The sequence below is a fragment of the Oryzias latipes genome, chromosome 2 (assembly GCF_053564925.1).
Source record: "Oryzias latipes strain Hd-rR chromosome 2, Olatipes_Hd-rR_3.1".
Classification (NCBI taxonomy): Eukaryota; Metazoa; Chordata; class Actinopteri; order Beloniformes; family Adrianichthyidae; genus Oryzias; species Oryzias latipes.
The window spans coordinates 32169381-32182561 of record NC_136238.1 but is presented as its reverse complement, the minus strand read 5'-3'; the positions used below and the strand labels follow the sequence as shown (position 1 = coordinate 32182561).

The following is a 13181-nucleotide window of genomic DNA, read 5'->3' as shown; positions in this document are numbered from 1 at the left end:
TTGGAGCAGAAACCTGAATGGAACATCAGAATGGACTCAAACTGCTGCTGGTTTCAAAGCCTCGTTCTCAACTTCCAGCTGAACTCTTCATGAGTTTGAGCGTCTGTGACAAACTCTACAGTTGAACAACAGCAGTGAAAATCTCCATGGATGTCAACTGGGAGAGAATCAACATGAGATTTCCAAGAGTTTCTGCAGGAACTCATCACAAAGTCAGGAGCTGCAAGGCCTGATGGGAGATCTGGGATCCTATTGTGACATGAAGGAAACTCCTTCAAACAGGAAAGATTTCATCTGACACGAACACTTTGACGTTAACATGAAAAGCATTAAAAGGAAAGAATTATAGTATTTACCTGTGAAATGTTATGTCCTCCTCCTTTGTGGACTTATTTCTCAAAAAAACAAAAGACCGGCACAATGAAGCGGCATTTTGCAAAATCAATCAAACTTTTATTTCAGACTCAGGTGGTCCATAGGAAGAAAAGAGAATAAAATAAAACATAAGATACAAATACAGTATTTATAATAAAAAGTAAAAAGATATAACTTAAAAAGAGTATAATCGCTGTATCCAGTGTTTCCTTAGGGCAGAAGTGTAGCGGCATGAGCTTCTTTTGGGATCAGTCAGAGACATGATAATTGAGTTCTTAGATTTGTCCAGGCGTTCCATGAGGCTGTATGTAAGCTTACGCAGTAGAGCTTCACAGGTGGGGATGTGAGCGTCCACAAACAGCTGACTGGCTCTGTACCACCTGGGCACCTGTAGCAGAAGCCTAAAAGCATCATTATAGGCCACTAAGAATTTGTGGAATGTCCCACGTCCATAGTTCCACCAAAGAGGGGCCGTATACAGAGGAGTGCAGTAAGATCTGAACAGCGAACACTTCACTTGAAGAGAACATGCACTGAATTTTCTCATCAGCATATTTGCCTGAGCATAGAGTTTACAGTACTGTCTCTGAATGTCTCTATCATCCCTCCAATCGTCAGTAATGAAATGTCCAAGATATTTGATAGATGATGTTTGTTCCAGAGTCGTTCCACAAAGCTTAAAAACAGGAAAGTTTACATTTCTGTCGTCTTTGGTCCTTACGATCATTACTTTGCTTTTGGAGGGATTGTATTTTATGTCAAAGTCTCTGCCATAGTCAGAACAAACTTTTAAAAGTGTTTGTAACCCAGCACTGTAGGGGCTAAAAATGACAAGGTCATCAGCATACATAAGATGATTAAAGGTTTGACATCCAACAACACATCCAGTTTTGCACAGATTCAGATTAGTGGATAGGTCATGAATATACACATTGAATAGAAATGGAGAGAGGATCCCCCCCTGTTGAACTCCATTGCTTACATAAAAAGGCTCTGATAATACATTGCCCCATTTGACTACCATTGTTTGATTAGCATACCAGAAAGCCAGGAGTCGTACAAGATATTTGGGCACTCCTTGATTAATTAGCTTCTGAAAAAGCTTGAGGTGGTTGACCCTGTCAAAAGCCTTAGTGGCATCAATAAAACACAGAAATACAGATGTATTCAGATGCAGGTATTTCCCAACTATTTCCTGTAACGCGTAGATACACATATCAGTGCCGAGGCTTTTTTTAAAACCAAATTGGTTCTCACTTGTTAAAAGATGCACTTCGAGTCTAGTCAATAAAACATATTCTAAAATTTTTGAAATGTTGCTGAAAAGGGCAATCGGTCTGTAGTTCGACAGACTATTTAATGTGTTCAGCAGAGACTTGACCTCACCAAGATGGCGGTGTTCTCCTCCCATGAGGAATCACGTGATGTCTCCTCTAGCTATATAACTCATTGGCTGTGTCCGAATTACCGCCCTAACCCCTATATAGTGCACTATATAGTGCGGTCGCCATTTTGTAGTGCTGTCCAAATCTACAGTTCAAAAATCATGTGCACTAGAAATTTCCCAGAATTCTCTACGAAAAACCAGTGTGGATCGATGCTCACTCGATCGGCGAATATTGCCCAGAATGCACTGCGTTCATACCAGAATGCATTGCGTGTGACCCACAATACACTGCGCTTGAATTATTCGTTTTATGTTAAAATTTATTTTTATACATCTTAACAATACTCCTGCCCTGTGTCCGAATTACCGCCCTAACTACTAAAACCCTATATAGTGCGGCACTATATAGTTCTCTATATAGTTCTCTGAATTTTCAAAGCAATTCGGAAACCCGTGCTCACTAGTTTTCTCTTTCGGGTGTTTTGAAATGGCGCTTGGCACGGAAACAAAGTGGCGCATTACCGCCACCACCTGGTCTGGAGGGGAACTACTTCTATTTAACGCGGAGAATGACACCCATTTGTCAAATTAAAAATATAATAAATATGAACATTTTATGAAGACTATTTATGAATCTGCTGTGTTCTGATCATGGAAAATGTGGCTGATTTATACATAATAAAACAAACACACAAACACATTGGTGGTGATTTTATGTATTTGTTGATAAATAACCCCCCATGTTATTACTCCATGGCAATATTTATTTTTGTGCCGCTGAACGATTTACGGGCTCTTGCAAGGAGGCATTTTTTTCTGTAGTTTTCTCTTCTACCTTTCTGAAAATAGCTTTATATATGAATCTGTCTGTGTTCCTGGCAATAATTCAACCGTTTTTCATGGGATCAAACCAAAAACGAGCAGATATGCAGCATCACAGGGCGGCAAGGAGAAGCAGACGTCTCAGAAGATTTCCTCTGGATGCCCCTGACCAGACATGAACAACTTGTGAGTTAAACTTAAAGTTTTTTTATTAGTTCAATTTAAGCATTTGTCACTAATTGTGCTCAAGGTTACACAGTCTGCTGGGTAAGAGTTTAACATTCTTTTTCAACACTGGACTATGAGTTGTATAGTCTAACTACATGAAACACTTGTGAGATCAAAGTTCAGTATTTTTTATTCAGAGTCAAACCATATCACTTGTTTTAAACAAAAATACTTTAATTTTTAAATATTTATATAAAAATCCAAAAACCCAGCCAAAAAAAAAACCACGAGATTTTCCAGCATTTATAAATACGTCATAAACTAAAATGTAAGACATCAGAATAAAATGAAACATTCAAAAAAAATCAGATTTAATTTTCTCAATGAAATAATTATTTTTCTATTTTCCAGGGTCTTCCATTTCTCTACTGCTTTGCCAACATAAAGGTGTCTGTCGTGGCCCTTCACGCTGACGCTCAGTCCGACACAACACCAGACCGGCAGACCCGCAGATCGGTTGACCCGCAGGACCATCGAGCATCTGGTGGAGCAGCTTCGGGTTCCTCACACTCTGGGGGCACAGGAGACTGAGGTCCTGGTGTTTCTTTTCTGGCTGGCATGTGGCACATCATACAGTGTGGTAGCCAGGGCCTTTGACATGCCACGGTCCACTGTGAGGGACGTTGTCCACAGGACGTCAGACCGCATCCTCCAGCTGATCAGCAGGGTCATCCAGCATCCAGTGGGAATGAACTGCCATTAGTCACCTCTGGTTTTATAGCAGCTTGCTTGGTCTTCCACCTTCCAAAAGGTCGTGGGGAGCATTGAGGGCTGCCACTGAAGAATAAAGGCCCTAAAAGAAAATGCAGCTTGTTATTTTAACAGGAAGCTTTTTTATTCCATTCAACTGCAGGCTGTATGTGACTCTAAGCCAAATTTAGAGATATTTTTGTTGGGAATCAAGGATCAGTCCACAGTTCACAGGTTCTACGTAAAAGCCCAATTTATGTAAATCAAACATTACCCACCTGAAGGATCCTTTTGGGTGATGGTGGGTATCCCTGCATTCTTCATCCCATCACGCTGCTGACACCCTACAGGGAACCCATGAGGAATGCGGTTCAGGCCCGTTACAACCAGCACCATGCCAAGGCATGCTCTGTGGTGGAGAGAGCATTTGGCATTATGAAGATGAGGAGGAGAGCAATATTTCTGGGGGCACTGGAAGTAAAACCAACCTTTGCAATGAAAATCATTGCCTGCAGTTCAATTCTGCACAATCTGTGCATCAGCGAAGGGGACTGCTGGGAGCCACAGATGTTGAGCCACAGCAGGATGACACCAGGAACCAGTAGGACGGGTAAAGTGGCGTCCGTCTGCGAGGACAAATCTTTGCTTTCCTTTTAGCTCCAACTGTGACACACATGACTCTAGAAGACCAGGATTATTGTTAAGATGTATAAAAATAAATGTTAACATATAAAACGAAAATGTAAATATGTACATTTGATATTTATATGAAAATTCTTTTGAGATTGTTAAAAATGGCTCAGATTTAAATAATGCATGTAAATAATTCATTTTTGTTACTGCATTTATTAAAAAAATTGCAAAAACAACGACGACGTTACATTTTGTGAACAATATTTTAAACTCAGGTAACCTTAACAGACTCTCCTGTCACTCTTTGTCCCTTCGTGCTCTTTCCTCCTCTCCTCTTTCAACAACAACCTTTACCCCAACATGACAACGATTACAGTTTAATGATAAATAAATACAAATCTGATCAAGTGCTCTTACTCCCATCCGGCACGAGCTTGCCTGATAACAAACAGGCTATCTTTCTCCATCCACAGATGGATCAGATTTTCCTTATCCTCGTCAGTCCCTACATATATAAACACATTTTAAAAATGTGTTAATAACTTATTACTACGGTTAGAACTCACTCGTTTTTTTATGTAATATCAACAGCGTTTGTTTTTAGCATTCGGCGCTAATTCGCGCTAGCGTTAGCTTTAGCATTACCGAAATTGATGAGCTTCCAAACAATGTAGATAGTCGATTGAGGAATATAACATATTAAACACATCATCTTACGTATTTACAAATATATTTTACAACAGATACTTGATACTTTTAAATATACTTACATTTTTAAGTCCTCTTTCTTGCGCAACCGTCCGCCATCTTCGAATAATTCAAGCGCAGTGTATTGTGGGTCACACGCAATGCATTCTGGTATGAATGCAGTGCATTCTGGGCAATATTCGCCGATCGAGTGAGCATCGATCCACACTGGTTTTTCGTAGAGAATTCTGGGAAATTTCTAGTGCACATGATTTTTGAACTGTAGATTCGGACAGCACTACAAAATGGCGACCGCACTATATAGTGCACTATATAGGGGTTAGGGCGGTAATTCGGACACAGCCATCGTTTCACTGACGGGCAGAGTCAGACGTTGGTGAGGAGCGGAGCTGACGCTGAATGCTCGGAGCTACGATGTTTTTCAGTCAACTTTCTGTTTAGACTTGTGGAAACTGTTGTCATGTAAGTAATATTTTTTTCTAGATGTTTCTAAACTGATCGTTTTTTTATTACAATAAGCAGCAAAATGCTAATTTGCGACTACTAGCTTTAGCATGTTAGTGTAACGTGTTGGGTTAGTCTATGTTTGGTAAAAACGACCTTAAACAAATATTCAAAGTTCTAAAGGGGACTTTCATTAAATTCACCATAGACAAGTCTTTTTTGGACTCTGTGGATACTGAAAACACCGACCGTCACTGTGCTGCTCCTCGTCTGAGCCGATTCAGACCTCAGAGATTCCCGCCTCCTCTTCCTCTGCTTCACAGTCAGAAACCTCAGAGTTTGTCTGCAGAACATTTTCTTGCCCTGAATATCAGCTAGGTGAGCACGTGCACGTTTTATTTCCTGCTTGCTTAAAGTGAAAGGACCTTTTCAGTTTTTGGCCACGACATAGCAGAGCATCGATCAGAAAAAAACAGAATATTCTGTTTTTAGTGTAAAACTTGTGTTCCCATTTTAGATCATTTTTTGTGTGTGAAGCCCTTTGGTACCTTCAAGGAAGTGTATAGTGCTATGTTTCATTCATTCACGATCCTTTTAATGAAATAAATAACATTATTAATGAAATAAAACACAAAAAAACACTAAATAGTGGATCCTCTCCCGTCATAATTCTAATATAGACTTTGAGGCTGCAGCTCATCACACGTCTCATGTTTTGTGTAGCTGTGTTGTTCTGCACGTCTGTTTCTCATCCAATAATAATGAAAAAGCACATTTCTATGTCTTCTGCTGCAGTGAATCATTTATCTGTTACCTTCTCACCAGTACAGAGTTCTTCATTTATTGCAGGAGTTACAATTTAAAACTCCTCACTGACTAAATACTCTTTTCTCAGACAAACATGAACATTTTCACCCTTTTCCTCTTAGAATGAAAACAAAGATCTGATCGATCACAGATTTCTGATCTGAAGAGCTCCGCATTTCTGTACAGGAGACACAGACTGAGGAGATTGATTGACAGGGTCTCCAGCCAATCAGGACACAGAACAGGGTGCTGTTTAAAAAACGCAGCATGATCACTCTAAAAGAATGAGCTAAACCGGAAAAGATGAACTGTGACGTAGAAAGGAAAGACTTCTGCTCTGTTTGACAGAGATTTTAGAGGCTTTTAGGTTGGAGCTCAGACTGCAGAAGGGGGGAAGAAAATGTCTCGTCTTGATCGTGTGGACAGATTAAAATACACGGGTCTCTGATATTGTTCAGCCGGCCGGACCAGACATGGAGACGGGTACAGTCTCATGCTTTGGTACAGTGTGCGCAACGGAGGACACTTCGGACTGCTGTCCGTTTCCCTGTTCTGCCGCCTGGACTCCAGAACCGTGTCTCCCGGGACATTAGTGTCTCCAGACCGAGTTTGGGCGGAGGCGCTTTTGGGGGACCAGTCCTGACAAACTGTGTGCACAATCATGTGAATTTGTGTCACCATTCAGGTCCAGATAAAAAAAGACTGATGGTTATTCCAGTTAAATTGATCCACGGCTAAATCTGTTATTAGCACGGCTAATGTTGTATTAACCTATTAACTTAATTGTAACACTTCTTCTGTGTCAGTTAAACCACAAAAAAAGCCCTGGGTGCACAGATTTAAAAAACTATAAGCAAACACGCACTTAGTAAAAATCATAAAAATCATAAAAGCCAGTTTAGAAGATCATCTCCCTGTGTCAATCAGAGCTTAGCATTGTTTACATCACTTCAGCTTCATCCTTTTTCTCCTCTTCTTCACAGATTGCCAAGAATTCCTGGGAAAATGCTGAGTTTGCCCCTTGAATGTTAGGCCCACAGTGGAGGAGCTTCTTCTCCATCCATGGCTGCAATGATGACATCATCCATCCTTGAAAACTGGAGGCATGAAGAAAGAAATTCAAATATTTATAGAAAACAAAAGAAGATGTAAAGAAGAAACATTCTGTATGTGGACTTAATACCTGGTGGGGAGGTTTTGTGGGGGCACCGGCCGATGGCCTGTATAGGTCCGGTATGACGGTGTCCCTGCTTAGCTTCTCCTTTGGGTGCAGTTTGAGCCGAACTTCTCCAAGATCTTCCAGCAGTTCCATTTGATTGGAGCTGTTCTTGTTTTTGTGAGCTCTCTGGAGGTAAGAAAACCTTCTTCACTTGGACGACCGGATGGATCCCTGCATCTGTCAGCTTCATCCTTTTTCTCTTTTTCTTCACAGGACTTAATGGAAAAGTGTTTGGCTCCTTTCCCAGGGACCAGGCCCACATTGGAGGATCTTCTTCTGCATGCCTCCATGGCTGAGAGGAGGAGACGGTCCGGTCCAGAACTAATCCAGAACGACACATTGAGGGAAGTCCCATCTTCTTTTCCTTTGTGTGTGGGTTCACTCCATGTCCCATCTGAGTGGATCCTCTTCACATTGGATATGAACATATAGGGAATGTGGGCTTGGTCAGCAAAAAATCTCAGTTGCTCCAAGATCAAAAAATCTACCTGTTCCCATTTGTCGATTTATTATCCATAGCTGTTATTGATCACATTCTCTTACCATTATGATCGTCTTAAGCAATGTCGCTGCCTCTCACAACAATATAAACCGACTTTTCCTGGCCCGTACTTTTCCCACCGCGCTGCTCCCGTTCTCCACGTTGTGACTCACCGGGATGTTAAAAGTGAGCGGCGCTTCATCCATGATGGTGATTCAGCTGGGCTGGAGGTGTTTGTCTGCGAACTTTTTACTGCAGTATGAGCGGAAGATGAACAACTTTTCATTGTAATCCGCTGAACATGGATCGAAAGATGACGCCGTTAAACGAAAGTAGAAAGTTTCCTCTGTAGGCTACAAGAGGAAAGCTGATCGAACTAATTGTTAATCTATTACCTTTAAAATCTATTGCATATTACATGTTGTTGTGTCATGCTTGTTGAAATACAGTAAAAGAAACTGAACATTTCATAACAAATGAAAATGAACACATGCATTAAAAGAGAAAAAAATCAAGAACTTACCTTTGATATTATTAAACTACTTCATGATATGAAGGAAAGCTAAAAACAACCCCTCTGAGATGCTCCGAATGAACAGAGGATCCCCTCGTGGTCACTGAGGTAAATTTGACTGACACCAGTCGTAACAGTGAATTTGGCAGTTTTAACATAGACATGATCTATGATGCCCCCCCCTCTGTTGTGGGAGAAGTGACATGCTGCCTGAAGCCTCTGTCCGTCATCAGATTAAAAATGGAAGAGGACTTCAGGATGTCTTCATTAAAATCTCCCATCACCACAACTGATTCACTTTGACTTTCTAACCAGATTACCAGATCCTGTAGGTGAGATCTAAACAGCACTACAGGGTGGGGGGAGGGGGGATACTCTACAGCTAAGACTAAATTTAGAGCCAGACTCCTGTAAACAACACATTCCAAATTAAGGTCTGGCTTATCCAGAATCTGGTCGTCTCCTCCGTCCGTACAGTAGATCCCAACCCCCCCTATGTTGCTGGCTCTTCAGGCCAACTAATGCTGGGTTGGTTCCACTGTAGGAAAGCCCTCTGGGACGGCTGTGGAAACTGAAGCCATCCATTTGGACAGCTTCTAAGGCAGAGCTAGGGGTCAGCCATGTCTCTGTCACAGCAATGCAGTTAGGCTGCAGCTGATAGGAGACATGTCTGCATAATGCCTGAATATTCAGCAGGAAAACTCTGAAGTTGCTCATCAGTTGCAGTTTACCCGTCTCTTTACTCGGGATGAAGTCTTCTGCAACAATTTCACAATAATCTTCACATGTAATTTTGAGCTGCTCCAAGTTGTGTTGAAACACTTGGGCATTGGAGGGGAAAATGTGCAAAGCCGTGCTGTCCTCGCCCGTTTCACACTGCTTCAGCATTTGCACGTCACTGGGCAACAATTTGGTGTCTTTTGTACGCGTCCTAAGCCTGTTTAACATTTGTGCAAATGCTTGGTCTTTCTGTCGGACGATCTCTGTCAGTTCAACCACTTTGAAGCACATGGACCACAAATTTACATCAGATGTTTCTGCATAAAGTGGTGTCCCTTTAACGGGAGGCAACTGAAAGAAATCTCCAACAGCGATAATTGACACTTTTCCAAATGGGGAAAAGTCACCTGTTTGTTTAATTTGTCGCAGTCTTCCGTGGATGTCGGTCAATAGTTTGAGGTCCACCATGGAAATCTCATCAATGATCAAAATCTGCAAATCGTGGTACTTAACGCGCATAGAATTAAGTTTCTCCTTGCCCAGAGGAGAGTACGGCAGACGGAATTCTGTACCGATTCCAAATGTAGTGTGAATGGTTGCTGCCTTAAGACTGTAGGCAGCAATCCCTGTGGGGGCGGTCAGCAGAACCGACACGGCGTCCGGCTGGAGACACAGAGGTGACAGCCAGTCGAGCAGCTTCAGCACGGAGAACATCCAGATCTGGAATGTCCTCATGATGTTCTCCCTCTGTCCCTTTCTCTACCAGCTGCTCTCGCTGCTCCATCTCACTCACCCGCTGCTCCAACTGGGCCCCGGGGACCAAAATGTCCCATGCAGCCTCCAAAAACTCTGCATCCGTCAGCTCGGCCTGGGCCGGCTCCAACGCATCAGCCTCACGCTCAAACTTCTCCCGGTTCCGGTCGCCAATACTTTCAACAGTGTGTTTGCCGCTACGAAGATGCACCGTACTGTTCTTATAATAATCTTCGTAGAATTTGAAATCCTGCGGTTTCGTGTCGTCGTCTGTGCCGTACGGGAGGAATAATTGGAGAATACTCAAATGAAACCGCTCTGGATTTTTGTGCTCGGAGAAGCGCGCATTAGGGTTGTGCCGATGGACGATATCATCGTCCATCGTGATGGGTGACTGACATCCCGATGGAGAGACCACCATCGTGATACCACGCCCCCGCCACGTTGCGTGTCGACACCATAAGCCGCGGTTACATGTACAAAATATCCTGATGGGATCAATGGTCGGATTAGAATCCAACCGTGTAGATGGGCCCAGAAAAATGTTTTCAGAATATAAAAACGTTCACTAAGGTCACAATTTCGGTCGGAATAAATCATTCGCACATGCGCAGTATTCGCACATGTGCAGTTTGAAAACCGGAAGGGGATACAACTTCCGCCGAGCGGCTTTTTTTCCAAACTTTATTGAATGTAACAATTCAATACAAAACGATAACAGCGCCGAGCGGCTATATATATTGACATGTCAGCTCGGTAAAATACGAGATGATCTTCTAAACGTGCTTTTAATAATGTTACGGTTATTATGAAACACCTGTTCGCTCATCATTTGAATTTTAATCCGTGTGGTCAGTGCTTTTTCTGAATGTAGCCAGGATTAGCAGTATGCTAACACGGGCTAACAACATTAGCTTTGGGTGGCGCTAAATCCTGTGAATAACATCAGCCTTTATTTAGTCGGGACACGACTGGAAACACAATTCCGCGTGATTGTTTGAATGTTTTCTAAGGACTGAGCGACATTTCTGCTTTGATGCTCAAACCGCTGTGTGTCTGCTGACGATCCGAGCTGTGCTCAGACACACTTTTAGACCCGGTTCTGAGTTTGATAGCTCGTATCCCTAGAGCTGCGGGATGGATCGCAGTCTTAAATCTCCCACACATACCGCTCATGTACCCCCCATCAAACACAAAGCTGTAAATCCGCACTCCGCCGGTCCACTCCGCCAGTTAAGTGCGGGAGCGGACTACTTCTTTTCTATCTTGCTTGTTACTTTTTCTGTTAAAGTCACTTCCCTCAGTTTATAGTGGATCATCGCGGATTAACCATTAGTTGGGAAATAAAATGAAAAAAGCAAAATAACGAATAGCAGTTATATAAGAACGAAAAATGCAAAAATACCCCCCCCCGACGATGTCATCGTCCATCCCGATGGTTGACAGCAAACATCGTCAACGGCCAATTTAGGGGACATCGCCCAACCCTAGCGCGCATAATGGACAACTGCAGGTTTGGTGCGTGTACGTTTTACAACCAGACCACAATTATTTTGGAGCTCAACTGCATTTTTAGAGCTTTAGTTTTTGGACAATAGCCGATATTCAGACGCGAAAGTAGCGATGCACGGGTCGTCAAATTCCTGATCGTGTGGCCTATTTTTGTACCGGTCCACGATGTTTAGCATCCACTGGGACCCGGACTCGTCTTGCTGCTGCAGAACAGCAAGCGGTTTGCTCATCCTAATGATGTTGTCCCCGGTTGGAATGATCACAACTTTTCTGGAGCATTCTTGTAGGTGCATGTTAGCCAATCTATACACTGCTTCTTGAGCCGACATGTGCCGATTGTGTAAATATACGGTGCCTAAAAAAAAAATAAAAAAAAAAAATAAATAAATAAAATTTCTTCAGCGTCTCTTTTGCACTGGCGTTTCCTTTTTTAGCTTCTTTTTGGGTGTTTCGTAACAACACGCCAATTTTGCGCTCTTCTTTTGAGATGTATGAGATGATGTACACGACGCAAGCTAAGGCATCAACGATGTACTGAATGTCCATGTTTGCATTCCAACATTTTAACAGGGACTTGTTGTAGGGGTTGAACCAGATTTCATTTTTGTTTCTTTTTAGGACGACCTGGCTTCTCGGATGGCAGGCCCTGAACAGTTTCTTATATATTTCCTGGTTAATTTGGAAATATTCAAAGATCTGTTCCAGGGTTTCAAATTCAGATTTTTCGTTGTTTACAATGCGTTAATTTCTGTCAAAAGTTTAAATGCCTCCTCAGCAGTCTGCTTCTTCATGTTAAACTTCCAGCAGATGCATTCTAATTTGGATTCTTGGCCGGCTTTGACCTTCGCGTCCGTACATTTGGGGCATTTCTCAATCTTTTCATCGTCAATAACAAATGTTCGGCCGGATGCTGTTTTAAGAAAGTTGAAGCGACATTTGTCCCCCCCCTTCTTACACAACTTAGTGTGGTTCCTGGAATGCTGCTGGACAGCCAGAACAATTTCCTTCAACACTTTGTCGTCCTGAGGAATCTCACAGGTGACATATCTATCAATGAACGCTGCGACCTCCTCTTCCGACTCTTTCCCTAACCGTGAAGCCCCCTCAATCCAAAACAAAACATGCATGTGAGGGGACCCACGCTGCTAGAACTCAATCCTGTAGAAGAAATTGATGATTTTTCCGATTGGATTACTGGAGACATCAGAACCACCCTCAGGAAACAGTGCCACTGGAAGTCAAACATGCGTGCCGCGGTGACGCTGTTCCTGCGCAACAATTCACACCTTTCAGCCCAATCCAACTGGTCAGCTGTCTGGGTTCTCCCCTCCTCTCTTCAAACAGTGTCGAGGAGATTTTTCCAACGCATGTCGGCTGCAGAGAACGAACAGAACCACGTTGGAATTCCCAGCTGACGAACACAGGCCAACAGGTCCTTCTGTGTTGCCTGCCAGAATGCCGGAGTGCCTCGAATAGGCCGGAGGAAACAATAGCCCTGATCTGCTTCCAGCAGCTTCTTCAGGGATTTCTCAAAACGTGCATCAGCACTTACACATTCAGATGCACTTCCTGATTTCTCTTTTCTGAGAGCCACAGACATACTTGAAACAACCTTCTTTACCTCCTACATGTACTGTGCAAAGAAGATGTACTCGACGTTCTGTGCAAACCTACCGTCAGCATGGAGGATCCTGTTGTTGAAGTAACGTGAGAGTCAATTTGAACCTTCTGTTTTTTTTGGTAAATGTTTTACCATCAGGAAAGATAACAAGGAAGCACTTGGCTTCATTTTCCCGATTGGTCAACAGTCGGACCAGATTATTTCCTTCTGCCAGGGCCAAATTCAAAAAGTCCTCAAAATACTCATCCAGGCCTTTTTGAACTGGAA

The 13181-nt window shown here is 42.7% G+C and overlaps 1 protein-coding gene and 1 long non-coding RNA gene across 3 annotated transcripts; one reads left to right on the top strand and one right to left on the bottom strand.

Moving 5' to 3' along the window:
* The window catches only part of LOC101164420 (uncharacterized), a 736165-nt gene that overhangs the window by 431483 nt on the left and 291501 nt on the right, over positions 1–13181 (top strand).
* On the bottom strand, positions 2966–7971 carry LOC144988170 (uncharacterized). Of its 3 annotated transcripts, none has more exons than XR_013652002.1 (4): positions 7857–7971; positions 7278–7720; positions 3781–7191; positions 2966–3605 (listed from the first exon to the last, which is right to left on the bottom strand). It is a non-coding gene; the product is annotated as an uncharacterized LOC144988170 (long non-coding RNA). The 3 variants fall into 3 exon arrangements; XR_013652000.1 differs by lacking the exon at positions 7857–7971 and having other exon boundaries at positions 3781–3911; positions 3991–7191; positions 7278–7417; XR_013652001.1 differs by lacking the exon at positions 7857–7971 and having other exon boundaries at positions 3781–4640; positions 4906–7191; positions 7278–7417.